The 19,979-nt window shown below is 39.3% G+C and overlaps 1 long non-coding RNA gene across 1 annotated transcript in view; it reads left to right on the forward strand.

Annotated features, from left to right (window-relative positions):
• Positions 1 to 19,878, forward strand: part of LOC102468380 (uncharacterized) — a 25,370-nt gene extending 5,492 nt beyond the window's left edge. Inside the window, exons 2-3 of the long non-coding RNA XR_333660.1 lie at positions 15,406 to 15,553; positions 19,536 to 19,878. This is a non-coding gene — a long non-coding RNA (uncharacterized LOC102468380). The remainder of the gene's footprint in view (positions 1 to 15,405; positions 15,554 to 19,535) is intronic.
• The last annotated feature ends 101 nt before the right edge of the window (positions 19,879 to 19,979 follow it).

The raw sequence follows: 19,979 nt of genomic DNA on the forward strand, positions 1-19,979 counted from the left end.
GGCATTCCCTTCAGAATTACACACATTATGATTAGTAATAAGACACACTTTTCACTTCTTCAATTCGCAATGCTGGATTCTTGAAAAAGGCATTCAGTAGAACTGTCCTCTGCCTGTGTTTGACTAGGAGACAAGCGAGCTGATCAAACAACGCCTTTCAAATACCATTCTAACCAATAAGCCCCTAAATAAATTTCCATTTTGCCCTGGCCTTTACCTATCTCTATTTATTTTTTTTTTTGCTAGACTCACAGGCTTTATTTACATTTGTCTACAGCATCATTTCCTTATGAAATGAACTAGTACAGCTTAAACCAAATAAAATCATAATCATCTGAATTGTCTGTAAACTACTATTAGCTAAATTTATAACCCTACATTTGCCTAGTACAGCCAAAGTTCTAAATACAAAAAAAGCACAAGAATAAACCAACGGTAACATATAGAATCAAGGAGATCATCTCGGCAATTAAGAAGGTAGACTTCCAAAAAGTCTGGCACAACCAGAAAAGAGTAAAAATTCTTGTGCAACGTACAGTAAATGTCACAAGAAAAAATAAGACATAAGAAACATTGGAAAGCTCGCTGTAAAAATATCATTAAAATATTTCTACAGAAGATATTTTGCTTTCATCTTTAGATTGCTAAAGAGAAAAACACTTGAAAAAAAAAACAGATATAATTTTTTTTTTTTTTGGAGAGGTTTTTGCTATAGGGTGCGTGCGCTCGCCAGACAGAGAGAGACAGACAGAAAGCAAGAAATCACCCCCTCCCCCAAGGGGATGGTCACACCGCAATCCCTTCTCCTCCATTCTCCTCTCGGGATCTTGGGCACGCACGCACACGTGCCCAGCATGAGTTAAAGCCACCGGGTCCGGGACGCAAACCGCGGTCGGACTACATGGGAGTCCAGCGACATAGACATTACGCCAACTGCTGGTCCCGTCCAGATATAATTTTTGTTGTGTGTGTCTACTAAATACTTTAAAATGTTTTTAATTTTTATTTAAATTTCAGCAGACAATAAGGGGAGAAAAAAATCAATGCCCCATAAGGAGAAGTCCCCAAGCACAATTTCTGATTTCCCTTAATACAATATACTTACCTTACATTGTCACCGAAGACACTGTTAAGAGAAATCTTTTTGTTTTCGAGCCAGAAAACAAAATGGAGCTCATGTGCCCAGAAACCAATTCTGAGAAATAAAACAAACTGAAGGCATTTGAAGCCATAAGTTATTTCAAGTGAACAGGAAACATAATGATTTTTTTGCTTACATCATGCAGAACTAAGCATTCATTCGTTATTCAGAAGAAAATTTTACACAGGTGTTTAACGTTAACTCAACATAATGTTCACTTAAATTTACAATGTCTCTGTTGGTCTTTTGCCTAAAGAGAAATATATTTCAAAAGCTTTCTTCAGCTTGTGCTATTGACTATGTATGATTTACACTTTTCTACCCTTAACTTATTTGGTAACTGAATTTTTGAAGTTATCACACAAATCTTGTTGAAATATTTAAAAAAGCATTTTGAAAAAAGATGTTTTTCTTTTCACATAGGCAACCATCAGTGTGAAAAAGAGATAAACTGCTAGACTTTCTTTTTTGCCCCAAATATTGGAAAGGAAAATGAGTAATACCTTTTTCTTTTTACAATTAACAAGATTCTTTTACATTAAATGGTGGAACAAAAAAATTAAAGCTGGATAAGAGAGAGAGAATGATTCTAAGGCACCCTTAGCACAGGTAAATTCAAAATAAAGTCATTTTCAGTTGGCTATTTTAAGTTATTTTAACTTTATAAAGAATCATTTTGACATAGGTTAAGAACAATAAATAGGTTTTCTTCTTTTCTTCTCTTCCCCAACTAACATGAACAGGCTATTTCCAACTAGTTTATCAGTCTTGCTTTCATACCCCAAAGTTTAGGGAAACCTAGGTAACTTTGCCTTAGCCAACAGACAGAATAAACTTGGAAATGAGAAAAACAGAAGTTTGAAATTAGGAAATAAAATATTTTATTACAGCTGACATGTTGGAAATGAAGCAAATGGTTGTAAATAATGAACAGTAAACATATTGATCTACTCTGGAACATTATGGCTTAAAATGCTATTTACTTTTAATTTCACAAATAAACACAGCTGTTTTGTTTGGGTGCTCTCATTGGTTTATAATCTGGAGGACCAGATCTTCCTGTAAGCCATTGTGGTTTATTTTCTCTTTTTTTAAAGATATTTTTGCCTTAGAACACGTGCTCTAGCTGTAGAGAGAAGGAGACAGACACAGTGAGAGGGAAGGTGAGACATCACCCCAAGGGGAGGTGACCGTTCAGTAATCCTTTTTTTCCTTTCTCCTCTTGGGATCTTTGCCCAGCATGATTTTCAAGCCACTCAATCTGGGACTTGAACCATGGTCAGTCATGTGGGTGTCCAGCAACATAACTGCTACGCTATCTGCTGGTCCTCAGTAAGCCAGTGTTTCAACCAAACATAAAAACTTTGCAAGTGCTGAGGCCCACATCAGCCCAGGTGGGTACAAAACTAAAGCAGGGAAACATTGTTTTGCTGGGATATATGGTCCGGTTAACATTCCCAAAGTACATATGAAATCTTGCTTGTCATTAGCAGGACTTTTGAGCTGTAGGTGAACCCTATTCAAGATTCCAAGAAGTGGAAGATGTAACTTTATTCACAATAGTGCTTTACATTCAGTGGCTGGATTGATCATCAATGTGCTTTTCAGAATTAAGTGTACCCTTGAAAATTAAGACAAAAAATCATAGGCTTTGAAAAAAAAAGCCTCCCACTGGCTTCTCATGTCTGAGCAGGGAGACAAAAATGATTAAGCATGCTGTCTCACGAAGCACCGCATATTATCAGACTATGATTTCATGAGATAAGTTGAGGGGGCTTTGAGATTTAGAACTCTCAAATCTTTAATGAAAACACTGTTCTAGGCCCTCCCCACTGCCACATCAGCGTTACCTCTATCATGTTCCCAAAAGCTCCAGAAGTCTTATCATTCAAGGAAAATACAAATCAGTCAGACAGTCTCATTTTCCCATTGAGGAATGTTTACAGAGAATTCCAAATGTCTTAACAGGGAATTGAAGAATGAGTAGCCTCCAAGTGTACCAACGACAAAGTGGAGTTACGATTACAACTTTTACTGAATATAGTTCTATCCCAAGGATTTTTGTCTACTATTGATATCTGAGAATGTTCCTGGATTCATAAAAAAAAATGTTTTAATCATTTTATTTAAATTTATTTACTTATTTTAACTTGACGAGAGAAAGTGAGAAAGCAAGCCACCAGGTCTGGGACTCGAACTGCAATCAGCCACATGGGAGTTCAACGCCCCTACCCACCACACCATCGGTCGGCCCCCAGATTCATAAAAATTTTATATAATTGGTTTGTACTTATGCATCTATCTTCATAAATCTGTTATTCTAAAAATGCCACCCTGGACCCCTGCTGCCTAGCTCAAAAGCACACTTTCATTTGCCAATGTATCATTTTGTTCCTGTTCCTAATTAACATAATCATTGAATTTCATTCTCAGTCATCTTTCCCACTTTGATTATATTAATAAACAGCTTGTGACTGAAGTAAAGATAATCCTGAAGGTGAAGGGGGGGAATTAATCTGCATAACAATGAAAGAAATGCTATCACTCCTTAAAAAGCCACTAGCACTTCTATTTTCATGAAAATTCATCCGTGGTTTTGGGGTGACTATTAAGATTTGGGATCACAAATCCCAGACCTGGTGGCTTGCTTTCTCACTCTCTCTCTCTCTCTCTCTCTCTGTCTCTCTCTGGTCAAGTTAAAATAGATGAATAAATAAAATTAAAATAGATCTTTTTTTTTTTTAAAATAAAAGAGGGGCACCAGCAGGTGGCATGGTGGTTAAGGCGCTGGACACTCCCACATAGCCGACCACAGTTCAAGCCCTGGACCTGGTGGTTTGCTTTCTCACTTTCCCTTTCTCTCTCTCTCTCTCTCTCTGGGTGTGTTTGTCTCTGATCAAAATTTTTAAAAATGAATGAATAAAGCTCTTTTCCGGCTGGAACCATGGAGGGCGTTCAAGAGAAGAAAAAGAAGGTTCCTTCTGCGGCAGAAACCAAGAAAAAGGCTCCTGCTGCCGCGGAAGCCACCAAGAAAAAAGTTCAGGGCCAGGATGGCAAGAAAAGCTGGCAACTTCTCTGTACCTGCAGAACCCAAATTGGCATTTGTCATCAGGATCAGAGGTATCAATGGAGTGAGCCCAAAGGTTCGAAAGGTGCTGCAGCTTCTTCGTCTTCGCCAGATCTTCAATGGCACCTTTGTTAAACTCAACAAGGCCTCAATTAGCATGCTGAGAACTGTGGAACCATATATTGCATGGAGGTACCCAAACCTGAAGTCAGTAAATGAACTGATCGACAAATGTGGTTATGGCAAAATCAATAAGAAGTGAATTGCTTTGACAGATAACTCTTTGATTGCGTGATCTCTTGGTAAATTCGGCATCATCTGCATGGAGGACCTGATTCATGAAATCTATACTGTTGGAAAACGCTTCAAAAAAGCAAATAACTTCCTTTGGCCCTTCAAATTATCTTCTCCATGGGGTGGAATGAAGAAAAAGACCATCCATTTTGTAGAAGGTGGAGATGCTGGCAACAGGGAAGACCAGATCAACAGACTTATTAGAAGGATGAACTAAGGTATCCACCATGATTGTTTTTGTAATCCGGTCAGTAGATAAACAGTGGCTCTTTTCAGACGGCAATATATTGTTGTATTAGTAACTTTTTTGGTAACTTGTCTCTGCCTTGCCTTAACTATTGTGGCACATCTTGGTGCTTGGTAAAATTAAGCCAAAACTTCTGTAAGACTAGCGTCCATTTTATTATTTTGTGAAAATTGCTTAGGGACTATTGAAAGGCTTTTCCTACACCAGAAAGCCTGATGTTTCCCCTTTTGAATTTTGCTGAGTAAAAATGGGTTTATTCAACGAAAACTTATTTCAGGGCATTCATGCATGATTTGTAGGTAACATAATAAAATAAAGGTCAGTTCACCAAAAAAAAAAAAAAATGAATGAATGAATAAATAAAATAAATAATTCTTTTTAAAAAAAAAAAAAAGAAAAGATTAGGGATCAGTAGGGGGAGAGCCGCTATATGATTTCGCAACATTTTTGTGTTCCCAACCTAAGACCACGTGTCTCTAGGTCACTGTGAAAATAACCCATAAGAGAACTTTAATGAGTCATGGAGAAGACAGAATGCTGGTGATGAGACTTTTTACCATCTCAGTGGACATAGCAAAGGCAATACCCACAGCAGTGGATGAAAGTGGTACTAGCCCTATAGCACAGTGGTTAAAGGAGCTGGATCCCACCTGGCTGACCATGGTTCAAATCCTAACACCAGAGACTTGAGAAATACAGCAGGCATGTGTGCATGCATGCCCCAAATTTTGATGAGATGCGTACAGGGAGGAAAAAATGGTGATCACACCCCTTTGAGGTTCTTTCTCATGCACATCCTCTGGCAATAAAAAAAAAAAATGTGGCCACCATGATGAAAGTTCCACCTGCCGGCTGTGGCCACACTGTGACAGAGCAGATTGGAGGTGACACCTCTGCTACAGAGGCAACAAGAGAACCATAATGGCTCCTCATGAGAAGACATGAACCACCTGGCATTCTGCCTTGTTGATGGGAAACATTGGGCATCTGAGAATTATGTACTTCTACCTGACAGGAGACACTCAGGGGTCTCCTTCACTTGGCCCAGCATTTCCAGAGCATTCTAAAGTGGTGAGAAGGAATCAGACTTACCATTATTCCCTGGTAATAAGAAGCCCCAAATTACAACCCTGATGATGAGAGTGGCTAGTACCTAAGTGTCCAACCTGTGACCAAGTGTCCCTCTCATAGGAAACCCATTTGTGCCAGTAGACATCCTCTTCCTGTCTGACCCATGTCCAACTTATTTCTACCAAGACCACCACTTTCTAGGAGAGCCCTGACCAGAAGCACAGTTAGGTTAGCGTGTGGGCAGGTGAGACACAGGGGAAGCAACACAACACAGTACATGAAACAAGCAAGGCATTTTATTTCTCACAGATCCACAAGAGAATAGCAGTGCCCATGAGGGCTGATGGGAAGTCTGGGGATGACAAGATACTCAACCAGCAGGGAGGGGAGAGAGCACAAGAGAGAGAGAGATGTATCATATGGGTACCTATCATCCCATAGCGGTATGAAGAAGATATTCTTAGTAGAAATGCAAAGATCACTAACTTCCGTTGGTGAGAGCCACAATAGATTCACAATCACCATCTGGTTAAATATATATGTTATAAAAGTTTGGAGGAAGAAGGTATGGAGGTTTTGAATGGGTAACATGAATAGCATCAAGGCTGGATTGCCTTTCAGTATCTCTTAAACTACACCATATATCACATGGTTGACTGTGATTTGAGTACTGGACCCAGCAGCCTGGGGAACATGCTGGGTATGTGCGCGTGCTTGCCCAAAACCCAAGAGAAGAATGGAGGAGAAGGGGTTGTAGCATGGTCATCCCCCCTGGGGGTGCTTTCTCACTTTCCTCTTCTCTCTCTCTGTGTCTAGCAAGCTCACATGTCCTATAGCAAAATCAAAACAAAAACTAAGCAACTATACTAGGAATAATGATAATAAGTACATGACAGAAGTACTAATATGTGCTTATTACCAAAGATCTTCCAGAGAATGATTTAACTTGATAGGATGACTACCATGGTGAGGACTTGAGATCCCAAGTCAAACTATTAGGTCACCGGGAAAGTCATGACATCATGATTTTTTCAATATCTGTTAAACTAATTATAAATATCACATACATAGATGACCAATACATAAAGGGAGATTCATAATGGAATCTCCTTTGCAACAGTCATATGGTCAGTGAACATTTACTAGGTGTTCAAAGATGATTCCAGTTTCAAGGACCTCATTGAATGTCACATTGCATTTTGTTTTATTCTCATAAAGAATATAGCTGCTAAATAGCTACTTAAAAGACTCCCCAATGAAACCAAATTGCTGTGCTTTAAAACAGGCCAGTTCCTTAGCTAAATTATAACTGAGCTCCTTAGGGCTCTGAAGACCCAGTGGTGATGTGCACAGTCTATATGCCCAAAAGATAATTAGGATGATTGCAATTACTATAAAATATGAACATCCTGCTATTCAGAATCATAGTCCAAGATTGTATATCCTTTCCAAATAGAGGAAATAACTTTCCAGCTCCCATTAGTTCAGCAATGAAGAAACTGAGTAAACCAAATAGTGAGCAAGACAGAAAAGATGGTTTTGGGGAGCTCTCATTTAAAATGGAAATGAGATGCTAAGCCAAAGACTAGAGGAGGAAAATTAGTTCAAAAGACAACATTTGAGTTATGATACCTTCAATGTGGTACTGTAATGACAGACTTCTAATCCACGATCAATTTATCCATGCACATGAATCAATCTTCCAGTTAGGTCAAATGAGTTGGCCTGAACAATACCTTCCAAAAAAAGTTCCCGCAGATGTGAAAGTAAGTGGAGAAATGGGGGAGAGAAAAAGGGAAGGGAGAGGAGTTTAGCTGAGAGAAAGTTGGGCCTGGAATGAAGCAGAATTCTACCTGAATGCCAGTTCAGACTTTACTGCTGTACCAACAACTCTTCACAGGCTAATTCAATGTGCTAAATAATGTGAGAAGTACTTCTAACACCAAGGAATTTCAGGTTGGGAGCCAATTGTTCATAAATGCAAAATTAGCAGTCACTGGAGTCAGCAGATGGTGTGGTGGTTAAGGTGCTGGACTCCCACATGGCCAGCCACAGTTCAAGTCTTAGCCCTGGTGACTTGAAAATCACACTGGGCATGAGTGTGTGCATGCTCAAAGTCTCCAGAGGAAAATGGAGAAGGGATTATGGCATGGCCACCACCCTCCCAAGGTGGTCATTTTTCTTAACCCACTTTCTGTCTCTCTTTGTCTCACTCCAGCAAGTGTGCATACCCTATCACAAAAACCTGAAAAAAAAATTAGCTGTCACTTATTAGAATGGTGTAATACAAAAGATATTGGAAGGTTCACTTTTCCCTAAATTTTTGCGTTTCCAGCTCGATGTAGGGCCTGGAATCCTTACTATTACAACCCTTGCATTAAATTGTATCATTATCTGGAAGGTTTCTAGGAAAATACAAGTATTAATAGCTACCTGGCACCTACTAATAGGCCATCTTGTTGCAATCTACTGAGCCAAGGTTGAGGCTACCCCACTTGCCTGATATCTTAGTCCATTATTCATAAGAATGGAAGTTTATTTAGCTCACAGTTTCAAGGTCCAAGGCCTAAAAACCAACTTCTGGTAAGGCTATAACACTGGCAGAGGGCCAGATCTTGAGGAGAGCAGCTGTTCAGAAGTTTCTGCTTGTTCTGGTCTATATTTATATGGACTCTACCTGTCTAATTTACTCTCTTTATAAACTTGTGAGAACTCAATCATGGGAGCCCTACTACAATGGCTTTATCACACCCAAAGGCCGCGGTGAAGGGATTGAATTTCTGCTTAGCACCTTTATAGTACAACTAGGTCCCAACACATGAACGTTTGCGAGACATCCAATGACCACCCACTAAGACCAAATTCCAAAACATGAACCTTTGGGAGACCAACTATTATTCAAACCAGGACACCTAGGCTGACTCTGAATTTGTAAAACCTGGAATTCTGGCTAGCCTGCAAATGATTAAACCAAAAGAATGTGCTTATTATGAAATATAGATTGTTGGAAATACACGTGAAGTAAGTTCTCAGTTCTCCTAGCTCTTTTTCAACTTAAACGTAAGCTGCTAATCAGGCCTTGTAGCAGTGAAAAAGAAGGAACTACTACAAAGATGACTCCCACAAACAAATGCACAAAATAAGTCAAACTCTTAAAAGTAAATACTGTACAATCCCATTAATATAAAGCTCAGAAGAGACAAAATTAAACTACAGCACTGAAAGGCAAGATAGTCATTATCTTTACAGGGGTAAAGAAGTGGTAATTGAGAGGGAATAAGAGGGTATCCTAGCAATGTTTTGTTTCTTAAACCAAGTGATGGTTGGTAAAAACCAAGTATTTACTTCATTATAATTTATTGATAATTAATCTGGGTCTTATGTAATTTTCTTTCTATGAAAATATTACCATTTAAAATGATATATAAACAATAACAAAAATATTTTTGAAGAGGTTTTTGCTTTAGGGCGCTTACGCTCTCCAGAAAGACAGAGAGACATAAAACAAGAAATCAACCCTCTGGGGGGATGGCCATGCCACAATCCCTTCTCCTCCATCTCTCCGGATCTTAGACACACACGCACACACACTCGGCTTGAGTTTCAGTCACTGGGTTCAGGACTCGAACAGCAGTCAACTACATGAGAGTCCAGCGACATAGCTATTACACCAACTGTTAGTACCTAAACCAAAAAATTTAAAAGCCAACTACGTATATGCAATTTCAAATGACCTGAAATAACCAACAATCTTGGAAAAAAAAGAACAAAGTTATGGGTCTTGCACTTCCTGGTTTCAGAACTTACTATAAAACTACAGTAAACCAAATAGTGTGTTATCAGTGTAAAGACAGACATATAAGCCAATGAAATAGAAAAGAGATAAAGAGATAAACCTTTGCATTCCTGGTTAAGTGATTTTCAACATGGATGTCAAGGCCGTTCAATGAGGAAAAGACAGTCTTCTCAACAAAATGGTGCTGGGAAAATGATATTCACATGCCAAAAAAAGTCAGGAGTCCAAACACAACTCTATGAGGCTGACCCACATGAGAATGTTCTAGATTCGCATCTAGTGAGCTCCCTGCATATGTTAGACATACATGGGTTCGTCATCTCTGCTCACTGAATCACAACATCAAGACTGTTGTGGGTACTATTTTTCTATCTATCTCTGTCTCTTTCATGCATGGAATAAATAAATAAACTTTTTAAAAAGGCAAGTTTAGACTCTAAATGGGTGAAATACCTAAAAGCAAAACTATAGAACCTATTGAAGAAAACACAGAAGAAAAAGCTTCATAACACTGGATGTGGGGGACCAGCAGTTGGCATAATGGCTATGTCGCTGGACTCCCATATAGTCGACCGTGGTTCAAGTCCTGGACCAGGTGGCTTAAACTCACACCATGTGTGTGAATGCCCAAGATCCTGAGAGGAGAATGGAGAAGGAATTGCTGCACGGCCATCCCTGCTGGGGGGTGATTTCTCTCTTTCTGTCTCTCTGTCTTTCTGGCGAGCGCATGTGCCCTATGGCAAAAACCTCCAAAAAAACACAAAAAGAACACTGAATTTCTTGGATCTGACATCAAAAACAAAGGCAACAGGGACCAACAGGTGACATGGTGGTTAAGATGCCGAACTCATGGTTTCAGTCTTGGACCTGGCAGCTTGCTCTCTCACTTTCCCTCTCTCTCACTCTGTCTCTGGTGAGCACACATGCTCTATAGCAAAGTTGAAGAAAAATAATAATTATTAATAAATAAATAATTACTTACATACACATGAACAGACAATAAAAGAAAAAAAAAGATGAAGTTGGACTCAAACTTTTGTATGGGGCCAGCAGGTAGTGTGGTGGTGAAGGCACGGGATTCTCACATGGCAGACTGTGGTCTGAGTCCTGTACCTGGCAGCTTGCTTTCTCACTTTTCCTCTCTCTCTCTTTGTCTCTCTCTGGTGAGCACACATGCCCTGTTGCAAATCTATAATAATAACAATAGTAAATAAAATTAAATAATTATTTTTAAAAATTTGTATATCAAAGCACAAAGTAAAAGAGCCACCTCATTTTTTAAAGGAATTATTTAACTTTTATTTATTTATTTAAATTTGACCAGAGAGGGACAGAGTGTGCGAGAGAGAGAGAGAAAGAGAGAGAGAAAGCAAGAGAGCAAGCCTCCAGGTCCAGGACTCAAACCACAGTCTGCCATGTGAGAATCCAGCATCCTTAACCACCATGCCACCTGCTGGCCCTGCCACCTGATTTTTTTTTTAAATGGGTAAATGGTTTAAATAGACATTTCTCCAAAGATATACAAATGGCCAACAAGCAAATGAAAAGATGCTAACTATCACCAATCATTACAGAAATGCAGTTTTAAAAACCACAATACAGTATTATTCCACACCCATTAGGATGGCAATTATATTAAAATATAAAATAGTAAGTGTTGGTCAGGGTGTGAAGAAACTAGAACACTTATCCATTGCTCTCAGGAAAAATGGTGCAGCTGCTGTGGAAAATGGCATGGTGGCTTCTCAAAAAATTGAAGAGAGAGTTATCACGTGATAGGCAACTCCACTTTGGGGTATATACTAAAAAAACTGAAAGCAGGGACTTGAACAGATCTTTGTACACCATAGTCATAGCAGTATTGTCCACAATAGCCAGCACCTTTTGTTAAAAAGACTGTCTTCTCCCTCATTGAATAGTCTTGACATCCATATTGAAAATCACTTGACTACGTTTGCAAAGATTTCTTTCCTTTCTATTCCATGGGCCCCTATATCTATTTTTATGCCAGTTCAGATACTATTTAACTTTAAAAAGGAAGGAAACAAATTCTAACATATGTTGTAACATGGATGAACCTTAAGGACATTATGCTAAGTTAGATAAGCCGGTCACAGAAGCATAAGTGCTATGATTCCCCTTAATAGTAGGTACCTAGAAAGACAAGAAATAGAACAGTGGTTACTAGTACCACAATAAAATAACTCAGGGGGCCAGCAGGTGGCGTGGTGGTTAAGGGTGCTGGGTCCCCACATGGCTGACTGCAGTTCAAGTCCCGGACCTGGCAGCTTGCTTTCTCACTTTCCCTCTCACTCTCTCACTGTGTTCCTCTCTGGTCAAATTAAAATAAGTATAAATAAATAAATAAATAAATAAATAAATAAATAAATAAATAAATAAATAAATAAAATTACGTTAAATAAAATAATTTTTTTAATAAAAATAAATAAATAAATAAATAAAATAACTCAGGCCAGTCCTATGACCTGGTGGTTTAAGGGAGCCAGATCCCACATGGCTGACTGAGTCATTCAAATCATAGACCTTATGGCCTGAAAAACACACTGGGCACATCATGTGTATACCCAAAATCCCAACAGGAGAAATGGAGGAAAAGGGATCATGGCATGAGCACACCCACTGAGGATTGTCTTTTCCCTCTCTGTGTCTCTGTCTCTGTCTCTCTCTCAGCGAGTACACATGCCCTCTGACCAAAAAAAATCAAAGAAAACATGGCCCCACAGCTGGAGTTGTACTCTATACCAGCACCTCCCAAAATTAAGTATGAGCCACTACAGGGACACTGCATGGGAAGGACTTGAGAAATCTGGCTAAAATACAACCCTACAACCCACATCAAAAGTCTAATACAGGGACCAGCAGGTGGCGTGGTGGTTAAGGCGCTGGACATTCCCACATGGCTGACCACAGGTCAAGTCCTGGACCTGGTGGCTTTGTTTCTTTCTCACTTTCTCTCTCTCTCTCTCTCTCTCTCTCTCTCTCTCTCTCTGTGTGTGTGTGTGTGTGTATGTGTGTCTAACTCTGGTCAAATTTAAAATAATAAATAAATAAATGGATAAATAAATAAATAATTTTTTTAAAAAAAAGAGTCTAATACAGAAATCTCTGGAGCAGAACCTGGGCATTTTCTTACACTACCTATGCAATTCTAACATGCAGCAAGGGTTAAAGGCTGCCATTCTGCAATTTTGCCATACCAGATGTAGAGGCGAAAAAAAAAAAAAAGAAGAAATTATATGTCTTGGTTCTTAACTGACTGATTCCTACAAGTATTTAATTTTATTTGATGAAACATAGATTTTTGGTTATTTCACATAATAATAGATTGACATCTAAGAAAAGCCCAAAACTGATAGAAATTTTGGCTTCACAAACACTTATTACAAAAAATAAATTAAAAAGGACTGATGTGGAGCTTTCTTTTTAAATTTGCCAGAGGGTGTGTTCACTCACAGAAGAGAGGCAGAGAAAGAGAAGGAAGAAAAGAAAAGCATCCCATATAGGGCTTGGCCATGCCACAATCCCTTCTCCTTTTGGGATTTTGGACACATACACTCATGCTTCTGGTGTATTTTTCAAGCCCCTCTGCCCAGGATTTAACTGCAGTCAGCCACATGGAATCCAGCTGCCTTAACCATCATGCCACAGGCTACCCCAATATAGATTTTCTTAAATTGTGTTTTTAAACATATTTTCTCCACTCTCGTTCATTTGTATTGGAATTTCTTAGTGGTTCATACTTCCTGTGCTAGCAGAGAAATGCAATCTCTTATTTTATCTCGGCAAATGCTGGCATTCTAGTCTGAGTCTTTGCTCATGGGTACGTCACAGTTTATATTTTAAAAGTCAGCTTCTGGGGCCAGAGGGTGACGGAGTGTTAATGCAACTAGACCGCAAGGAAAAGGTTCTTGGTTTGAGTCCTGGGGTCTCCCTGAGCATGTCAAGAACATGCCAGTAATTATATCCTATTTGCATCTACAGATTCACTCATTTATAATTTTATGGTTTTTACATTATTGATCAGTATCTCTCTAGAGGCAGGAAATAAAGTTATTTATTTACTTTTAAAGTTTATTCACTTGTTTTCTTCCATGGGCGAGAGACAGACAACACCCTCAACAGGATCCGAACACTGCAATCCATTCCTAGCCTTCAGTCTGGCCCAGATCATGGACAAGTGCTTTACCAACATACTCAAAGTCATCTCCAAACTTGATCCAGGAACTTTCCCATATGAGATGGATAAGTAGGGCATCTCATTTCACCATTGAGTCACCATCGGACCTCCAGGGAGTTTATTTAACTACATACTAAATCAAGAGCTTAAAAATGTCTACATGTATGCTGGCCTCATGGCTGAGCTGATCTCACATAGCAGACGGTGGTTCAAGTCCTGCTCCAGCAGCATCAGCAACACATTGACTACATGTGCATGCATGCCCAAAGTTCTGACAGGACAGAGAAATAGAGAAGGAATTTCAGCATGACCATGCCTGGGGGAGGGGGGGTTGCTTTTTCCCTTTCTCACTCTCCCTGGCTAGTGTATGTGGCCTCTGGCAATTAAAAAAAAAAAAAAAAAACCTCTATGCAATTCTTGATTAGTGGTGACACATGATATAATGTAAACACTGAAGTGAAATCTGAAGATCTGAGGTGCTACACTGTGCTACTCAGCTCCCCTCTTCAGCACTAAGTACTCATTGCCTCAACTGAACAAAAATACCCTCAGCCAAAAGGTTACGCCTCCTCCCACCAGTCACACAGTGATTGGTGGACCCAGCCCCCTTTTCTCCATCTACATGTCTCCAAGCTCTGGAGTTACTGAGCTAAGGCCACATCACAGCTCAACTTATCTCTGCCGGGTCCTGTTCCTCGTACTCCCAAGAGCAATCCCTAAAAAAATATCATCTGCAATAGAATCTCCTTCTCAGAAATCAAGTGGTTTCAGTCCTGAGGCCTCTCTGAGCATGCCAGGAGTAAGTACTCTTGAAGTATTATTATACAATATAAACATAAAAACAAAATATTCAAATAATAAAATATTTATATTAAATAAAGTAAAATATAAGTGAACTGCTGTAACTTATAATATAAGCCATGTGAACCAAGTGATACAAATAAGATAGTCGGTAGATTAAACAGTACAACAGTATTTCCAGGGAAACCAGACCTGTATTACCTCTAATATCAACCAGTGATGTGACCACAGTAGTCATTTACCCATAATTCCCTCTGTAATTGAAAAGGTTTTACTAGGCTGCCTGAAATCTCCAGTGGCACACTGAACAATGTTCTACGGTGGCAAAGTCCTGTGCTCTGCTATGGCCAAGTGCGTATATTTTACTATCCCTTCACATGGCAAGAAAGGGAAATTCTGTATCTTTACTAGCCACCTCTTCAAGGTTCAATTCCAAAGAAGCTAGTCTTTCACCAGATGGGAAGTTTCTTGGATAGATAGCTCAGGGTGACTGACTCCAGGGTTTACCCAGGACCTCACTAAGTATACTTTTAGCACAAAAGTTTACATCCTAGGAAACCCCTCAGTCCCAGGCATGGCCTGGATGGTTGGCCACCTTAGAGTGGCTTCATATGCTCCCTTGTCCCTTGGACCTGCGTGATTAGTCATTGACCTAGTGACTTCTCCCAACCTAAAAGACCAGGTTGCATCTCCTGCTGTGCACCTTCATGACTCTATTTTTCCTTCGTAATACTTACTGTAACTGTAATGATGGGCTATGCAATTATTTGTTTCGTTTTTGTCTTTTCAGTTATACTGCAAATGTCAAATGGACCCACCCTTCAAGGTTGTATCCAATGCATATTTGTTGAAAAAATAAATGAAAAAGTAAGAAAGGAGAAGTATAATGAACGGGATCCACTTGGAGGGTGAAAGACTAAAAGGAGAATACAGTGCAGGTTAGTGAAAGTAAATAGATAAGGAATGGAGCGCTAATGCATTCAACTTTGTGCCATATTTTCATTTTCCTGCATAATATCACCATGCTGTTGAACTATTGCTTCTGGCGAATTCTGACACCTGGTGTAACATACATTCATCATTTTCTATTAGAAAAATTACACTGTGCCTGGAACATAGTAGGACATTTTTTTTTTTAAATAGTAAGTGCTCTCTGAAAGAATGAGCCAAATCATCATTGAGGGTCAGTGCTTCAGATAAGGGCCCCGACAAGGAGATTTTACATTCTTAGGATCACTTTATTTAAGCAGAGACTTGATTAAGCCTTCCAATTATTCTCTCAAGGCAACTGCATTGCTGCATCTTAGCTCTCTTAAAATAGTGGTATAGATTTCTGTCTTTCCCCCACTGGCTACTACTAATGAATAAAGAAAATCCTTTCACATTGCCTGAAGATACACTGAAATTCTTTCTGCATATACTCACGACCACCCTAGAAACCTTCTAGTGTAACTCTTCACCCATATACCAGACTTTTAGCTTGTTGCTTAAACTGAAACTGGCCTCAACTGAAGTGTGAGCTTAAAAAAACATACAGAACTCCTGTATTCTATGAAGTCATATTTCATTAAATGTTGCCCACGTTCAGCAGCATCTCACAGAAACAGAATTCATGGTGAAACGTTGTCCTTTTAGATTCTGGTATAGGGATCATTCATGTTGGATAATAAAGATGCATTTTCCCAGTATGAGATACTAGAATTGGTTTCTCCTCTTTCCCCTATTCTTGTGACTTTTATCATTGGAATGTCTAGAGCTCTACAGAAGTGGAACAGCTTCATTTTTCAGGCTGAAAAAATTATGTTTTATCTCATCAACCTATTTCATACCAACCATATTCACTTTATTCAAAATATAAAATAACACTTCACTGGTAAGTTCATTGCTATAACTATCATATAAACCATGTGAACCAAGTAATATAAGAGAGATGGTAGAATAAACAGTTCAAAGCTGCCGTCCCGTGCCTGACTTCAAGGCAAAATTGTGAAGTTTGCAGCTCCCGCACTGCTCTCTCAGTGCTTAAAGCTCCTAGGAGTACTGCATTTGTGCAAAAAAAAGATGTTATAAAGTAGCAGTTCTCAAAACAGGACCTGTGTCCTGTCAGTAATCTAGGAGACTCGTTCAGGGGTCCATGACATAATAAATTTCATAGCATTACTAAGGCATTATTTGTGGTTCTATTCCCCACCATGTTAATATTAGTATTGATAACACAAAGCAATGTGAATAAAACTATTGCTGCCTAATAGAGATAGTGGTACCAAACTATGCTAGTGGCATTATTTTCATTACCAAAATGCATTTCTTCTTTTGAAAGAAAAAGCCAGGTTTTTTTATATAAAGAGTTATTTATTTAATTTTTATTTATTCATTCACTTATTTTAATTTGCCCAGAGTGAGACAGAGAGAGAGAGAAAGTGAGAAAGCAAGTCACCAGTTCTGGGACTCGAACCATGGTTGGCCATGTGGGAGTGTCCAGCACCTTAAACACCACGCCACCTGCTGGTCCTGAAAAAAAGCCAGTTTTGCTTAATCACATCCTCAATGAAAGACTAAAAATTATGTTGTTGAATCTTGACCATTGGGACCAGTAAATAGTGTGATTAAGGTGTTAAATTCCCACATGGTCTATCACGGTTCAATCACTGGACCAGGAGGCTTGAAAATCACACTGAGAATATTAATGTGCATCTAGCTTCCCAAGAGGAGAATAGAGTAGAAGGTATTGTGGTGTGGCCATCCCCCCCAGGGGTGATTTCTCACTTTCCCTTGTCTGTCTCTCTCTAGTGAGCATATGTGCCCTATGACAAAACCCTAAAAACATTTTCAAATAAATAAATCTTGACCATTGTGTACATGCCTTTTAAATATTCCATAGGATGAAATGGCAAAATGCACATAGAGAATTTTTACTGCAAACCGAAGTAAAATAGTCTCTGGGAAAGCATTCATGTGATTGACCTAAGGTGGACTGACTGCTTATTCACTTAGCACCATTTTATGTGAAAGAACTGACGGGCACAGCATGCTGATCAGATTTGGACATCTGGCAGACACATCCCTAAAAATGAACAAAGTGAGACTTTAACTTCAAGGAAACAGCTGACAATGGTAACAGCAAGCTTTCAAATGAGAATCAGAATTTTGGAAAACTTGTATCTAGCAGTGTAAGCTCAACAGTTTACCAATACTTGAAAGACTCTTCTGATCAAACTAGTAGTAATAAAAACATAAGTGACATTTTGGATATTTTATAATGAAATTTGTCAACATTTGGAACTGAGTAAAACAGTATTTTCCAAATGATTGATGTATAACGTTATTCAATCATGCATGGATGAAAGACCATTCAAAGTGCAAGAAAGATTTTTATATAACAAAGTATAAAAAGATCATCGGTATGGATTTAGATACTGCATTGCAACTAATCTTTGTGAAACCACCATTTGTCAGGCCAACAATTGGTGTGGTGGTTAAGGTGATTAGATCCCACATGGCTGGCTGTGTGATTCAAGTCCCAGACCTGACAGCTTGAAAAACATGCCTGGCTTGTGTGCGTGCATGCCTAAAATCCTGAGAGGAGAATAGAGAAAGGATTGTGGCATGGCCATCCCCTCTGGGGGGATGATTTCTTCCCCTCATGTCTCTCTCCACGAGTGCACATGCCCTATAACAAAAACTGAAACAACCACCACCCCTAAAACTGCCATTTATCATTTTGGTGTGATTTCAAAGAAAAAAATTTAGGGACCAGTAGTTAGTATAATGGCTATATTGCTGGACTCCCATGTAGTCAAACGCAGTTCGAGTCCCAGACCCGGCGGCTTAAACTCATGCCAAAAGCATGCGCATGTGTGCCCAAGATCCTGAGAGGAGAAGGGAGGAGAAGGGATTGCCGCATGGCCATCCCCTCTTGTGGGGGGTGATTTTTTTGCTTTCTGTCTCTCTGTCTCTCTGTCTGCTCTTTCGGCAACCGCGCAGTCCCTTAAAAAAAAAAAAAAAAAAAAAAAAAACCCTCTCCCCCAAAAAAGAAAAGAAATTTACACGACGTAAAGGATGACATAAAACGCAAAGAGTCAGGTGGCTGAAACATGAGCTGTGGGATATCCCATTAATAAGAAGCTAATTCTAGTTGCAGCAATATTCCCAAAGACAGGCAGAAAATTTCGTGTCTCACCAGAGCCAAGGAGGCAATGAAAATCTCATGGGAAATGGCCTCAGAGCAGCTGAGGACTTCTCATCTTCTCAGTCTCTGGGAGAACAAGGTATTCTGCCAATATTCAGATTAGCTGTGGTTCAAGCCATTGCCCATATGGCTCATGTGTTGCACATGCAAAATTGCCACTGTGCCTCAGTGGAGCCATTCCCCTCCAGACCCCACATGGATTCTATCATTGTAAATCTGATGTAAAAACTTAAACTTTTGGAGTTGTGTGTGCTCACTTACAAAGAGTAGGAGGAGACCAAATGCTCAGCCTGTCATAGTCTGCAGGGGCAACCAAGGGGCAACAACAGTGTTAAACCATTTTGGCCTAAGACTGTCATGTACTTCCACACTTGGATTCCTACGGATAAACCAAAATTGTACATGTTAGGCTGTTTTTCTGAGCTAGTTGCTGGGTTACAGCCAATCACATCTAGGCTTCAATCACAGGCATTCCGCCGTTTAAATCACGTTAATGCAGACAAACTTCAGAATGTAACCAGTGATTTCTCTACCTCACTACCTCACTCATGTTTTTTTTACAACACTTTCGCTTTTATTGCACACGTCACTTTCCCATCCTGTTGACTTAAATACCCAGTTGCAAGGCTAACTGGAGTTGTCTGGAAGTTTGGGGACAACTGCCTGATTTAAATCATGTTAACATTTGCTCAATTCAACTCTATTAAATTCGTTTATTTTTCTTTTCACAGAGTTCAAGACTTCCTGGCCTGGAGGGCATCTGATTGTAATCTGGAAATAGTAGGCTAACCAAACTAACTGAACGAGTGGTCTTTCCCACCTCCAAGATAAATAAATTAGCACCTAGAATATACGAATAGCGGTAACTAATAAAAATATATTTTAAAGGGGTTATAAAGACAAATTTAGATAATACATGCAAAGACTGCATAGTGCCGAGACATAGCAGATGCTGATCAATGATGGCTCCTTTCCCTCATTAGTTTGTAATTTGTTCAACTTATTAAAAAACAAACAAAACCTTACTAGCAACCAGATATTGAGTTGAATATCTGGATAGATATTGGTGGGTAAAGTAAACAGGACCAATTCTCTTTGTTTAGTGTTTTTTGCCACAGAGACAGAGAGAGGGAAAATAAATCCCCCCTTGGCTGGGGCTAGGGGGAACACCACAA

The sequence above is a fragment of the Tupaia chinensis genome, unplaced genomic scaffold (genome assembly GCF_000334495.1).
Source record: "Tupaia chinensis unplaced genomic scaffold, TupChi_1.0 Scaffold000076_1, whole genome shotgun sequence".
Taxonomy (NCBI): Eukaryota; Metazoa; Chordata; class Mammalia; order Scandentia; family Tupaiidae; genus Tupaia; species Tupaia belangeri.